This window comes from Anthonomus grandis, chromosome 5, assembly GCF_022605725.1.
Source record: "Anthonomus grandis grandis chromosome 5, icAntGran1.3, whole genome shotgun sequence".
In the NCBI taxonomy this organism is placed as follows: Eukaryota; Metazoa; Arthropoda; class Insecta; order Coleoptera; family Curculionidae; genus Anthonomus; species Anthonomus grandis.
Genome location: NC_065550.1, coordinates 16135018 through 16149982, shown reverse-complemented (window position 1 = coordinate 16149982; position 14965 = coordinate 16135018). Strand labels below are relative to the sequence as shown.

At 32.3% G+C, this 14965-nt stretch overlaps 1 protein-coding gene and 1 long non-coding RNA gene across 4 annotated transcripts in view; one reads left to right on the top strand and one right to left on the bottom strand.

Moving 5' to 3' along the window:
• Positions 1-14965, bottom strand: part of LOC126736855 (spermine oxidase-like) — a 413704-nt gene that overhangs the window by 229654 nt on the left and 169085 nt on the right. The gene's annotated exons all lie outside the window — the stretch shown is intronic.
• Positions 6936-14965, top strand: part of LOC126736869 (uncharacterized) — a 300653-nt gene continuing 292623 nt past the window's right edge. The window contains exon 1 of the long non-coding RNA XR_007660806.1: positions 6936-8660. This is a non-coding gene — a long non-coding RNA (uncharacterized LOC126736869). The remainder of the gene's footprint in view (positions 8661-14965) is intronic.

Here is a 14965-nt window from a genome sequence, read left to right as displayed (position 1 = left end):
TTCAAGATGTCCTATTAAGATGATTTTATGAAATAAAATTTATTTTGGCTTATAATTGAATAAATTTTTAATAAAATAATCTTAATTAGTAAAATTGCAGTGCTGATCAGAATTTAAACACATAGATATTGTGAAAAATACATTATAAACATTTACTTAGATTTACGCTTATGTAGACCAAAGAGGTAATTATAATAACTAAAATTTAGATAATTTGACCGAGACTAATAATTATCTAATAATACATATATGTTAGATTTTAAAATTTAAACAACCTTAAATTGCCGCAAAAACGAATGTTTGCCTATCTAAGAAGAAGGGACGAGCTTACGAGGTAAAGTGAACAGTCTATCGTTACTGCTAAATCGTGCAACAATAATTTGCCCCTTCATAAAACTAAATTAAACGAATAATCTCCTCATATAATAATTAACATTTACCGCTAATATAGGAAATAATTGTAATATAATATATAATAATCACATCAGTGTGAAGAAAGAAAGTAAGCTCATAGAAATTTAGATACGCAGAAAATTCACCAGTAAATTTTGGACACACGAGAAACCGAACTACAAGGTAGGCAAACTTCAAGCGTTATTTTAAACCTAATTGAATTTTTTTTTGAACCAGCGGTTTTAGTTTTTATGTATTTTTAAACAGACATACATATAGCAGTTTTTTCATAATATTTGATATATTAGCTTAGATCTTTATTTTACTTTATATAATTATTTTACTCACAAGTTCAATAAAAGAAGTTGATGTTTTTTGTTCTTAAGACACAGTTTTTAAGCCAGCTGTATTTTTATTACAATTTGTTACTAACCCTAAAATAAGTTAAGTTAAATTTAGTATACATATTATTAACTGTTTAAATAGTATATTTACTTTTTTTTTTATTTCAGGAATATTTCTTTTATGTGACCATATTTTATTTATTCCACGATTTCGAAAGCAGTTACACCCAATTAAAATCATGACTGTTTTGTTTAAAATTCAGGTAATTAATGTAACTGTTATTTGTTTTTAGCTATATTGGATATATTTAATTATAATAGGATAACGAGAATAAATTTGAAACAATACTAATGTTCGGAAATGATCAAATATCTGAATTTAATAACGTCATACCCGTCATAGATATAGTTTTAAGAGTCTTTTGTGTAAAAGTTATACAATGACGCAATATAAAAAAATAAAACAATAAGTAAAAAAATATTCTCACAAGATACAATTTAATATACAGGGCGGATCACGATCGATGGTAGGCTAGACGTTTACGGTCTAATATTAACTTAAATATTTTTGGAACACCCTGTAAATGTTAGCATTTTTGGATTTGATTACTTTTTGAATCTTTATTAGTGATTCCAACTTAAAATATCTTATTTCTGAAACTAACAAAAATGCTAGTGTGTTTTTTGTGTTTTTTATATTGCTACAAGATATTAATAATTTACAAACTAAAATATCTTGGGATCGGATCTTGCTATTATCTTGTCTTATTTAACTTTGTTCGTATCTACTGAGATACAGTGTAGTCAATTGTTTATCCACTTCTTTTGCCAAAAAAGATATTGCGTAAAAACAATGCGTTTTTCAGGTTTCTTCAAGTTCTTTAAATTAATTTTTATTTTCTGTTACACGAGGTTCGTCATTTGCCAGGTTAAAAAAAAAGACAAGGAGTTATTTATGGTGTCTATTGCTCTGAATGCGGGTTATGCCACTTCTTTTAGATGCGGAAAAAATGCCGCTTTTTTTGCTATAAGCTTTTTTTTAATAATTAACCCCCTGTTGCCTATATAACTTAATAAGTATAGCCTGCTTATCAAGCCATTTGGGTGATGTCCTCTGTATTTTATCAGCGTTGTTCGCAAGGCTTTAAAATCACACTAGCTGAAGAGAGCATTATATGCAATACACCACTTTTTTATTAAATAATGTTAAAACGTTATGATTTATTTAAGTTTTTTACTTTACTTGTTTCTTTTTTTTAACTTTACTTTTGTCTATTTTGAATTAAGACTACAGGGTGGGCCATATTAACCTACGCATCTAAATTGAATGCTCAAAAATGTTTGAAACACAAGTTGTTCAAAACAGAGAGGGTATATGTATCTATGAAGATCTTTTTGACCTTGAGGTGGTTTTCAAGGTCAATTCAAGTTCAGAGTAATATTTTTTTGATGCTAAGCTCGAATGTTAAATTACGAAAGACTCTAATGTTTTAGCGGATTCAAAAAGATCGGAAAAGTTTACCTTTATAAGGATATTTAAGATTTTGTTATCGTAACTTTGAGGTCAAATTACAAAAAAACTGCTTTCCAGCTGTTTATTAATGTTTCTATTTTAATTAAACATTTTAAAAAAAACTGCAGCCATACTTGAGGTGAATTATCAAGGTCATGTTCAGATTCGAGTGATTTCATTCATTCGGAAACAACGACGTGAACATAGTAGTAGAGGATCCCACCATACTACGACCTTCAGCCATAAAGTTACGGGATGAAACGTATGTTTTCATAAAATGTAGTATATCTTAAAATGTATTCCGCAAAGGTTGCCTGAAAAATCTTGTGCAAAATATTAATTATTAATGATTAAAAATTATTTATTTTTTAAACATTGCACTCATTCTGTTACGCATTAAATTGTGTACTAATCAAAAGTACGAATCGTAGTAACTTGTGAAATATGCATCCACTGGGTTGCCTTCTTTTTTCTTGTGTAGTTACTATGCAGCCAGGTGCGCGGAGGTGATTCGTAATAGCAATTTATAGCAATATCGAGTTACGCAATAAAACATTACATTAAATTAAAGTTATTTTTATTGCAAACAATATGGCATAGGGTTGCTTGCGAAAAACCTGTGCATAATCCCGGTTGCCGATTTTTAAAAGTTCAAATTCTCGCGCGGCTTGATGCGAGCGATAGAGAGGTCCGAGAATAATATCCAATGCGATAGACAAAGACACAGCATTACAGCTGTATTGCACTAGTTTATCGAGTGCGCATGCTCTGTGTATGAGTTACAGAAAGAGAGCGATAGTAGTACATGCTAGTAGTAGGAGCATCATCATAGTGAATTAACCTGATTTTGAAAAAAAAACGTACTAAAAAATGGTTAAAAAGTGTTTTTTGTTTGGCTCATGTGACAATGTACTACATTTTAACGAACATTTTAAAAGAATTCACTGCAAGCATATATGGCATTAAGAACTGCAATAGTGTTGATGAAGCAAGACATCGAATTTTTTTGAAAAATTATTCTTCAAAAGAAGATAATGAGCAGTTCTTAAAAAAAATTAAAAGTTTCGATTCAAACAGTATACCACCTTGCTGGTTATCACTGCAACAAAAAGTTTTGCGCACAATTTTTGTTAATTCTATGTGGTTTCATGCAACGGACCCTCAATGCATAAAGTTGCAGCCTGAAAAATGTGGGTGGTATGTTGACGGTTATTTGAAACCAATAGGATTTATTGGTGACCAAACACCTTTAACGGTGCAAGACATTGTCGAAATGACAGCGGAAGAAACGAATAACGAATCAATTCAAATTGAAGATGAACAATTTTTTTTCCTATGAATCGGATTTTGAATAATATATATATGAAGTAAAATTTTTGTATTCTAATATTTTTGTTGTTTCAATAAATTACATTTTTATACCGAATCTAAAAATCATATTTCCTGGAAGCGGTCTTTATAAAATGATGTCTTCGGACCGCACCTCAAAATGGTCCCAAACATGCCTATAAGCACTTTTAGCCTAAAATATGTAAATTCGTGATATATTCATAAAAATTTTCAAGATAATAGGGGTAAATTTTGATATTTATAATGATTTATAAATGAATTTAATATATTATATATATATATATATATATATATATATATATATATATATATATATATATATATATATATATATATATATATATATATATATATATATATATATATATATATATATATATATATATATATATATATATATATATATATATATATGCCTGAGAAATCTTGTGCAAAATATTAATTATTCATGATTAAAATTTATTTTTTTTTTAAACATTGCACTCATTCTGTTACGCATTAAATTGTGTACTAATCGAAAGTACGTAACTTGTGAAATATGCATCCACTGGGTTGCCTTTTTTTTCTTGTGCCGTTACTACGCAGCCAGGTGCGCGGAGGTGATTCGTAATAGTAATTTGCACCTATCGAGTTACGCAATAAAACATTACATTAAATTAAAGTTAATTTTATTGCAAACACAAGTTGTTCAAAACAGAGAGGGTATATGTATCTATGAAGATCTTTTTGACCTTGAGGTGGTTTTCAAGGTCAATTCAAGTTCAGAGTAATATTTTTTTGATGCTAAGCTCGAATGTTAAATTACGAGAGACTCTAATGTTTTAGCGGATTCAAAAAGATCGGAAAAGTTTACCTTTATAAGGATATTTAAGACTTTGTTATCGTAACCTTGAGGTCAAATTACAAAAAAAACTGATTTCCAGCTGTTTATTAATGTTTCTATTTTAATTAAACATTTTAAAAATACTGCAGCCATACTTGAGGTGAATTATTAAGGTCATGTTCAGATTCGAGTGATTTCATTCATTCGGAAACAACGACGTGAACATAGTAGTAGAGGATCCCACCATACTACGACCTTCACCCATAACGTTACGGGATATATATATATATATATATATATATATATATATATATATATTTGTCGATCGCATTAAGCCGCGGAAAATTTGAACTTTTAAAAATCGGCAAGCGGGATTATGCATAGGTTTTTCGCAAGTAACCCTATGCCATATTGTTTGCAATAAAATTAACTTTAATTTAATGTAATATTTTATTGCGTAACTCGACAGGTGCAAATTACTATTACGAATCACCTCCGCGCACCTGGCTGCATAGTAACGGCACAAGAAAAAAAAAGCAACCCAGTGGATGCATATTTCACAAGTTACGTACATTCGATTAGTACACAATTTAATGCATAACAGAATGAGTGCAATGTTTAAAAAAAAAAAAATTTTTAATCATTAATAATTACCCCTTGCCTGCTATAAATTTAGCTACGAAGCAAATGTTCGAAGTTGGCTAAAAACACAAGGTGAAATGCTTATGAACTTCGCGTATGGTGCCTAGTAAAGTTTGTGTTGGAATCTTAGCGCATGCTTTACGAACCCAATCATGCATGTTGTATATGGTCGTAGGTCATTGTTAAAAGACAACATTCTTCAAATAACCCCACATATAAAAATCTGGAGAGGTCATATCGGGTGAGTTTGCGGGTCAGTTAATCAGATCTCCTCGTCCAATCTACCCAGCGTAATTTTTGTACAAAAATTGTCGAACAGCTACTGAAAAACATCTTGCTAGAGTACTATTTTTCGCTTCGTTTATAATTCTACCAATAGTTCTGCTAGCCTATCTGAATTATTAAAGTGTTATCTAAGAGAATAAATCGTATTTTCATTTAAAAAGAGTGTTCTAATTTAAATAGGGGCAAGATATATTTAGGGTAGATATTTCGTTTTAATCTGCTTTCTTTTAAATTTATGTTAAATTATTATTTCTTTTTATAATACTGTATACATACCTAGTCTATTAGGTAGCATTTTTATTTGCTGTACAAATTAGAAATTATAAAATAAGAGAACAAAAAACTATACGTTTTGGCAGAAAAAACTCCATTCTATTAGTTATGTAAGAAAATGATGATAACGTCGATATTTTTCAAAATAGTTTAGCGTTTGTTTCCATATTAGCCGTAGGTTAACGCGACTATCCTCAAGAATAAAAAAGGAAGATTTTTTTATACACATATAACTACATTTTTCTACTACCGAAGAGAATAAATAGACACAAAACATGTCTAAACATTTTGAACACCGAAATACGGCTGTATCTACAGTTTGACCATCGGATCTGTGTCTACGAAAAGAATGCGGGCGAAATTTTGAAGCGTTGTCACGTCTTATTGCAAAAATGAAATAGTATTGAATGAAAAGTAAATATAATGGTAAAATTAAGCTATTTAATCATAAAAAAGATAATAAATAATGTAATGCAGTTTAAACCATATTTTTTAGTTCTATTTGCTAATGTTTTGCATATTATAAAATCCAATATTGACTAACATTTATCCGAAATTCCTAATAAAACTTACAAAGCCGGCAACGTCGTGCTTTCGCGGAAGCATCTCGCTGTTTGGGGACAGGTGATTGGTTGATGACATCGCGGCCATTAATTTATTATTTTTATGCAGCTCTCTGTCTTTCTCTATCTTATTGGATCGCATCCTACCAAGTTTTGTGTAATTTTCGGAATAATATCGATTTCTTGCGGATTCAGTGGCGGCGGCGTATGTTAATACTTTTGAGCTATTAAACTGTTTTTATTGCTGTATTTTTAGGTACCTACTTAATTTCTGACCTATGACTTTTGAGTAGTGTAGCATAGTTTAGTTTATTTGCTATTATTGTTGTTGCTGTTTTGTTGTTGTTTTGTGTTATTTGTTTCTTTGTTGTTAAAGTTCATAATTTTTAACAGTTTTTGTGTTATTTACGTTAAAATGAATAACTTTATTCATAGCCAGGTAAGGGAAGTGATTGCGAATGTTTATAGGTAAGTAAAGTGATAATAAGAGAATTATAAAGCCTAAGCACAGTTATGAAAAATAAAACATTAAAATAAAATCATAATTTATGCGACACTAAATTTCAAAAATTATGTACCTAATGTTGTAATAAATAAAAATCATATTCAATGAAATAAAACCAAGCTCGATTGCTTTACAAACAAAAAAGATTTAAAGTAAATGTTGGTTATTTTGAATATAAAATGTCTATAAATATAAGTAATATGAATTGGAACGACGACTAAAAAAAATCGAATATCAGGATGTTACAGGTTAAAATTGGCATTTTATACTCTTTATTAAAAGCACTGATTATAGTTATATTTTCAAAATAGATATTTTACAAATATTAATGATTGATACTAGTAATGCCCTCTCTGTAATAGCCTCCCAAGTAAACCATAGTTCTGTTCTCTAGCCATTTCAAATTACAGTATTCTTTTTTTTTAAGGACACATTTAGTTTTGTACATTTCAGCTTCATATTGTACTGGTTGTTAATGAAATTTTATTTATACTCTTATAAAACCCGGTTCTGGACTAAAGAAATATTTTAGAATTTAAATTATATCCCATATTGATTATTTAATTATTTTATAACGAATAATGATTAATTGGGCATGTACAATTATTGTGTATGTTGTACTGTTCATAGTACAATATCTGATTTTGGCTTGACCATACCAGATATGCTGGTTGATTTTACTCCGACTGACCTATCTAATTTTTGTCTCTTTTTATCTTATGTAAATATTAGTTTTCTTGGAAGATAGCAAGAAGTTGCTGGTCTAGGCAAAATCGAAATTGATTGTCATAGTGACACATATTTTCATTGCCAACTTCCTTGGGCCACAAATTTTGTTATTTATTTTTTATAAAAGGTTTTATGGTACTTATAAAAAAAGTTAAGTTATTTTGTTATATATTTCGATTGGCAATACACCTTGTGCGTGATTGCTTAAATACGGGCTTGACCTCTGCGGTCGTTCCTTTTCCCAGACCGCCGTCATGAAGTGAAGAGTGCTTTAGTTCTTTTTGAAATTCGGGTGAATTTTACCCATATGGGGATATAATTGACTAAATGTGGTGATAGTAAATCAACTTTTTGGGCGTAATGCTATAATTTGTTGTTTTGTTGAATTTACTGGCCTTTATGGCGATTTAAAACCTAATAATTTTTCACGTGCCCTCGAACATCGGCAAAATAGCGGTTCTGATTGGCATTGGCAGGGGACAATTTAATTAGCAAGTAGGTATTCTTGAATTTATCGTTTATACTGATAGTATAGGTTTTTTCTTTTCTTTTGGCTACTAGAGCTACATAACATGGATTTTGGACGGATTTTTTTTGTACGGACCTGATTTCTTCATGCCACATGGTGCTTTCGTTTTGGGGTTATGTACTCTACTGGCTCTAATCTAGAAGGAGATTTTAAGCAACTGTGAGCTAACGTCTAACCTAGACCACTACCAGAGCTTGTGAAGTGGAAGAGGTGAAGCTTGGAAGCCTGCAGTTTTCCTTGACTGGGAATTGGATGTCTGGGAGAGTCTCGAATATGAAGTAGTCTGCTGTGTATGGAGCTAAGTGACAGAACATAACATTTTTTTTTATTCACTTGTTTTATTTTATTTTTATTATCACGACTTTTATCTTTTGAGTTGAGATACATACATAAGCTTATTTAAAATTTTATTGACATTATTTAATCGATGCTATTTTATTATTGAATATTACTGATATGAGTACATATATATGTGACAAGTGACTCCTGTGAGGTAAGACGCAGCCGGCTTCGTAGTACTACGAGTATATACTTGAGTTATATTATTTATTTTCAGACTACTCCTAAGATGTCAAATTTTCTCAGATTAGCTAGTAAATATTAGAGTAAACTAATAAGAGGGTAATTTTAAGTGGGGAAGCTTCAACAGTTAGGGTTGTTATTTTTTTTGCTTAGGTCAATGTCCGTGGCGGGATATACCGGGCCATGTAAGTTATTAGTTTAATTGAATTGAAGCTTCATTCCCCAAAGTTTGGGTGTAACATAATTTATTTTATTTTGACAACCACACTTTGATTGTGTATTTTTTTTGTGTGATGTTGTGGTTCCTTATTACCAACTTAAATAATTATTCCTCTTAACGATAACATAACATAATTCTCTGTGATAATCAAGACTTAAATAAATTGTTATTTTCTGTTGTTAATTTGTTTTTCACTTGAGTTGAGTAGGTTGGAATATCATAGGTAATTTGGAAACAATAGTGTATACTGATTTGACTTTGATTTTGTTTTCCAAGTTTCGTTTTGAACTTGCCTAAATAAATTTTGATAAACATTGGGCGTCCTTTGGGATTATATAAAATCCAAAACTTGGTGGCGCCATACTGATTTTGACATTTAGTTGGGTAACTCTTGGGTAGTTACTACCTAAGAAATTTTGGTTCATTTGGTTGAGAAAGAAGCTAGAACCCACATCGGCTTGAGCTAGCAGCATTGTGAAGGATTCCTTCTCTGGGCGTTTCAGGTAAGAGGGGTTAAGTTCCTCCGGGCATCAAACAACTTTTGGAGACCCTCTTAAGGCCATAAACCTTTCACTATTTTTAGTACTTCTTTTCTTTTGATTAACTTGGCATTCATCGCATCACCATAATTCCATTTTATTGCACTTTAGAAAAAAAATATATAACACTGGCGCCCAACGTGGGGCGCAAAAAGGTCCTCTTTACTTCTTGAACTTACAACATTAGTTTCTGAGTATGAAAATAAAATAAAACTTCTTTCAGACTCTAACATTGATCCACCCTTAGATAATAATTTTGAAGTAAATACTTTATTAGATTCAACTCGAACTTCTATTCATGATAATTCTACGCCTACTCGAAATGAAGTTAATATGACTGCGATAAATACCAATATGCAACCATCTACATCTTATTTCAAAAGTGTTCCAGTTTTTAAATGGAATTTAAAATTTTCAGGTAATAAGTCAGGTTTAAGCTTCAATGCATTTTTACAGAGGGTAGAAGAACTATCTATTTCAAGGGGTGTTTCAAAGGCAGAACTTTTCAACTCAGCTTCTGATCTTTTTGACTGTCAAGCTTTAAATTATTATCACTTAATATCTAGATATGCAACAGATTGGGACTCTTTAATTAAATTAATGAAAGATGAATTTGTACCTCCACACTTTGCTGATAAATTATGGAAACAAATTTTAGAAAGAACTCAGGGTAGTGATGAACCGATTGGTATTTATGTTGCAGCTATGTCTCAACTTTTTGATAGAATGCCTACTCCAGTTGGTGATCAGTTAAGATTAAGAGTCTTAAGATCAAACATTTTACCTTTTTATCAGGAAAGATTAACTTTGCATGAAATAAATACACCTTTTGAACTTATTGAATTGTGTAGAAAGCTAGAGGAGACGCGGTTAAGGGTAGAGGATTTTAAACCACCTAAGAAGGGCAATTTGTCACTCGAACCTGATTTAGATTATCAATATAATAGGACAAGTTTAGAAAATTTTAAAATAAGTAGTAAACTTAATAGTACAGAATTTGACAATCTGAATAATTGTGAATCAATAAACTCAAATTTTCAAAATTCCAACAATAATAATAACAGATTTTCAAGTAATTATAACCAGAATATACCTCATTCAAATCAGAGTTCTTTTCTTAATACAAATAGATTTGCAAAGAATAATAATATTAATAATCAAAATAGGCCAGGACAAAATCAAAATTTTAATCAAAGATCTAGTAACCACAATAAATTCCAAGGTTCAGATCGTTATGGACAAAACAGAAATTTTAATTCTAATAATTTTAAGAACAGTAATTTTAAAACAGGTCCTAGTGGTCAAAATCATCACAATTCTGGCAACAAAAATAACAATAATTTTGGTAATGCTAATTCTGGAGTAAAACTTTGTTTTAAATGTGACCAACCAAATCATTTTGCTAAAAATTGTACATTAAAAATTAAAAAATGTTTTGGCTGTGGAAAAGATAACTTTACTAAAATAAACTGTCCAGATTGTAATAGACATAATAATCAGGGAAACGGCCCGAGAAGCCAATCTTAGGTCGAGGGTTTGCTTCTGGTTTTGATTCGACCATGGATTGTAAAAATAAAATTGTACTTGACTATGTATTAGCACATGTAGGTCCAGGGGAATGTCCTTATTTATCAGTAGAAATTTTTGGGTCTAAATTTTATGGTCTTTTGGATTCAGGTGCAAATAGGACTTTTATGGGTAGTTCTGGTTGGGAAAAATTGAAAATATTGGGAGTTACTTTGGACATTAATAGGAGAACATCTTGTACAATAGCTAATAATATGTCGTGTGAATGTATAGGCGTTGTTAGCGTGCCTGTAAGTGTAAAAGGAGTTATTAGGGTTATTGACATTTTTATAGTCCCAGAAATTCGTTATATACTTCTTGTACAAATTCTTAGGGTTTGCAATGAAGAAGCTACTAATAACTTCGTTAATCTACCAGTAAAGCGCAAACTTGAAAGAGTATCTCAATATACTGGCGTAAGCATTTCAATGGTAAAAAAAATTCACAAAGAAGATGAAGAAAGAATGCGGACGGACCCCAACAAAATGCTTTCTAGTCCCGGCAAAAAAAGACCGCGAATGACGAAGGTGGAACAAGACGACAACTTTCATTTTCAAATAGTTAAACACCTAATAAATCGAATTTATATGGGTTTAAAGTTGTGCCTACTAGCAAAAGGCTGTTGCAAAAATTGCCAGAAGAAAAAAATTTTCCAAAAATAACATCTTTAAGGTATAAATACCTAAGAGAAATAAAAAAACACAGAGCCGAAGGTCGCAATATTGCCTATTTAGATGAAACTTGGATAGACAATGACCTAACGTTTAAAAAATGCTGGCAGAGTGAGACTGTTACTGGAGTGGTTAGCAATATATCTTCAACAGGTACAAATTGATTATACTTATTTAAATAATAATTTAAATTATACATATTATGTAATAAATTCAATGTTTAAACAGCATAATTGGGATTATCTGCCATGCTCTTTCCCTCGCGATATCCAGGCATCGAGTACGGCACTCTTATTTTAAGTGAATAAACTAAGTAGGTGTATTACAAATTTTGTGTTTTCTTTACTTTACTTTTATCTCAAACTTCCCTAATCTTGTCTGTCATTTTTTTATTACATATTTACAAATAAAATATTTTAGAATACCTTAATTTCCAAATTAATATCTTACTTACAAATACCTATTTTAAAATTAAAACCAAACCATATTTTTTAATATTTAATACATTCAAATCTGTGTAATCGGTTTATAAAATTTCGCACGTCACTGGCCATTTCATGAATGAAATGAGGCGGGTCTAGTCTACAACCACGTTCCCCGCACCGATACCGCTTAGCTACAGATTGGTTGGGCAGACTTTAACAAGGTATTAGATAAATGATAAAATTTGGAAAAATGGAAGTTTAAATTATAAAAAGAGAAATAAGGATGCACTCTTTTTTTTAACTAAATTGTAAAGTAAGAGCAGTTAAAGATATAGATTTAATTATTTTAAGATAGTAATAGAGCATCCTCACGTTCACGGCAATTTGCAAAGTCTGGCAGCGTTGCAGGCAGCCTTCCATGGACGAACAACGGCAGCGTCAACAGCTGAATTCACCGGAAAATCAACCCGAAGTGCATGGCCCAAACGCGTGACGTCACGAGTAAAATTTTTTGGAGCGCTTTGTCCTTTTGTAGAGGTGTTATTGGTTAATACCTCAGTACCGTTCGTGGCCGTACCACCACTACTGTTACCGCGTTTACTAAGTACCGCGCATGACCGTGCTCTATATAACGCGATGCACTGACCGGCAACGGGGAGTCCGCTGAGTCCGCAGTCCGTTGAGTGCCAGTCCGACCGAGAAGACTGACCGAGGTAAGCCCCACAGTACCGTATATCGTTCCGCCGCCGCCCGCTCCTTCACTCCGCCGCTGTTTTCAGCATGTAAGTATAATAGGTAAGAAGGTAGGCAAATTCGTTTTTCCTATTCCTAGTGTCTACAGGATACACGGGGTTGCGTGCCGGACCGTTACGGGGTAACACTATGTATTCCTTAAAAAGTGCTAGGGGTCTACGTGTCGGACCGTTACGAGGTAGCACCCTGAATTAGACATTATCCCATTATTCCTAGTGTCTACAGGATACACGGGGTTGCGTGCCGGACCGTTACGGGGAAACACTGTGTATTCCTTAAAAAGTGCTAGGGGGCTACGTGTCGGACCGTTACGAGGTAGCACCCTGCATTGGACATTATCTCCTTATTCCTAATATCCACAGGATACACGGGGTTGCGTGCCGGACCCTTACGGGCTAACACTGTGTATTCCTTAAAAAGTGCTAGGAGGCTATGTGTCGGACCGTTACGAGGTAGCACCCTGCATTGGACATTATCTCCTTATTCCTAATATCCACAGGATACACGGGGTTGCGTGCCGGACCGTTACGGGGTAACACTGTGTATTCCTTAAAAAGTGCTAGGGGGTTACGTGTCGGACCGTTACGAGGTATCACCCTGCACTAGATATTATCCCATTATTCCCAACCTGACAGCATTTCTATCTTCTACCTACATAATTAAGACCGCGTCTACCGACATTTTAAACAGAGTTGGCCAAGGTTACGACCGAACGCATTTATTTTCCATACTAGACCGCTTAATTATCCTGTGGGTGACTTACCGCTTACCATTCCGATTAATACCTACCGTTTCATGCTTTATTTTGGATGGGCTGTATCTGATCCGTTCATTCACTGCCATAAATTACCGTACCGCTTTTACATTTTGCTTACCGACATGGGTTCTCTTCACTGCACCCCTCCTCTTCCCGCTCCGTACCGTATTGAATTTGGCCGTATGTAAGGCTTATTGTGAAGTGTTAGCAAAGAGATGACATGTTAGGTTTTGGGATGAATAAATGTGATTTTGTTGCAATATTGCCTATTGTTTTACTCACACAGAAGACCTGGATTACTTTCTCCACTGTCTAAAGGCTACCCGATAGGCCGTGGTCCCTCGTCCACATTAAACTTGAGGGTGGCGCCCGAGATAATCGTTGGATAACCAACTACAAACTTTTTAAATAACCCAGAAGATCGAGAGGGGATAGAAAAATTAGTAAGCGCCAGTAATACCATTACAGCATTAAAAAAATCATTTGTTAGTTTATTTGCAGATGACACCCATATTTGTGTAGCAGGCAATAATTTTAGAGAAATATCAAATACTCCTAACGAGTTGAAAATCATGTATGATTTGTATATACGATCTGTATCATCATCTGGCTTTGCCAAAATAAATTAAAACTGAACACATCAAAAACGAAATGCATGTTAATAGCTGCAAAGACAAATTGTAAAAAATATAGAGTTGGGATTAGTCCTTAACATAAATGGCTCTAAAATTGATTTTGTTTCTGAAATAAAATATTTATGTATTTTCTTGGATCCACATCTTAGTTTTTCTAATCAGGTAGATTATCAATGTAAGAAACTAGGTAGGAAACAAGGCTCTTTTTTTTCGTAAGTAAAACACTTGTATATAACACAAGTATTTCACCACACTTTAATTATTGTTGTTCGTTATTAATATCTTGTACTCAAGAAAATATAAATAGACTGCAAATGCAGCAAAATAAGGTAATGCGCATTATCCTTAATTGTAATAAAGATACACCAATAGCACCGAACATAAACTAGAATAGAAGGATCACTCTAAGCGCCGCCCAAAATGTTGCCTTTCTCACTCGCTTTCTGATGCTACTCTTTTTTGCTGCCCGGTGGCTGCGACTGCGTTATAGCGAATAGTTGTGCGGAAATTTTGTACTTTAAAAATGCCGGCGATAAGTTGCGTAGATGGCTGCAGGAGTAAAAGGGGATATACATTTTTTTTAAATAAAAATGGATTAGTCTTCAGAAAAAAATACACGCTTTTCTTCAGTATTTCTTAAATATCTCGGAAAATTGAGATCCTACAAAAAAATCTAATAAACAAAAGTTGGTTTAAAAACAAAAGATTGGCTTTTGTTTAATTTATCTAGGTGCTATAGGCGTTAAGATACAACTGTGTGAACATAACCCCTTTTTTTAGATAACAAAATATAATGACGTAAAATAATAACGTGAAATAATTTAAAAAAAAAAAACGTTTTTTAGACAAATATCTAGCACATTTTTTCAAGTATGTACTATCAAAAACTTTAAAAATAAACTTGATTGTAAGTCATTAGCATAAAAAC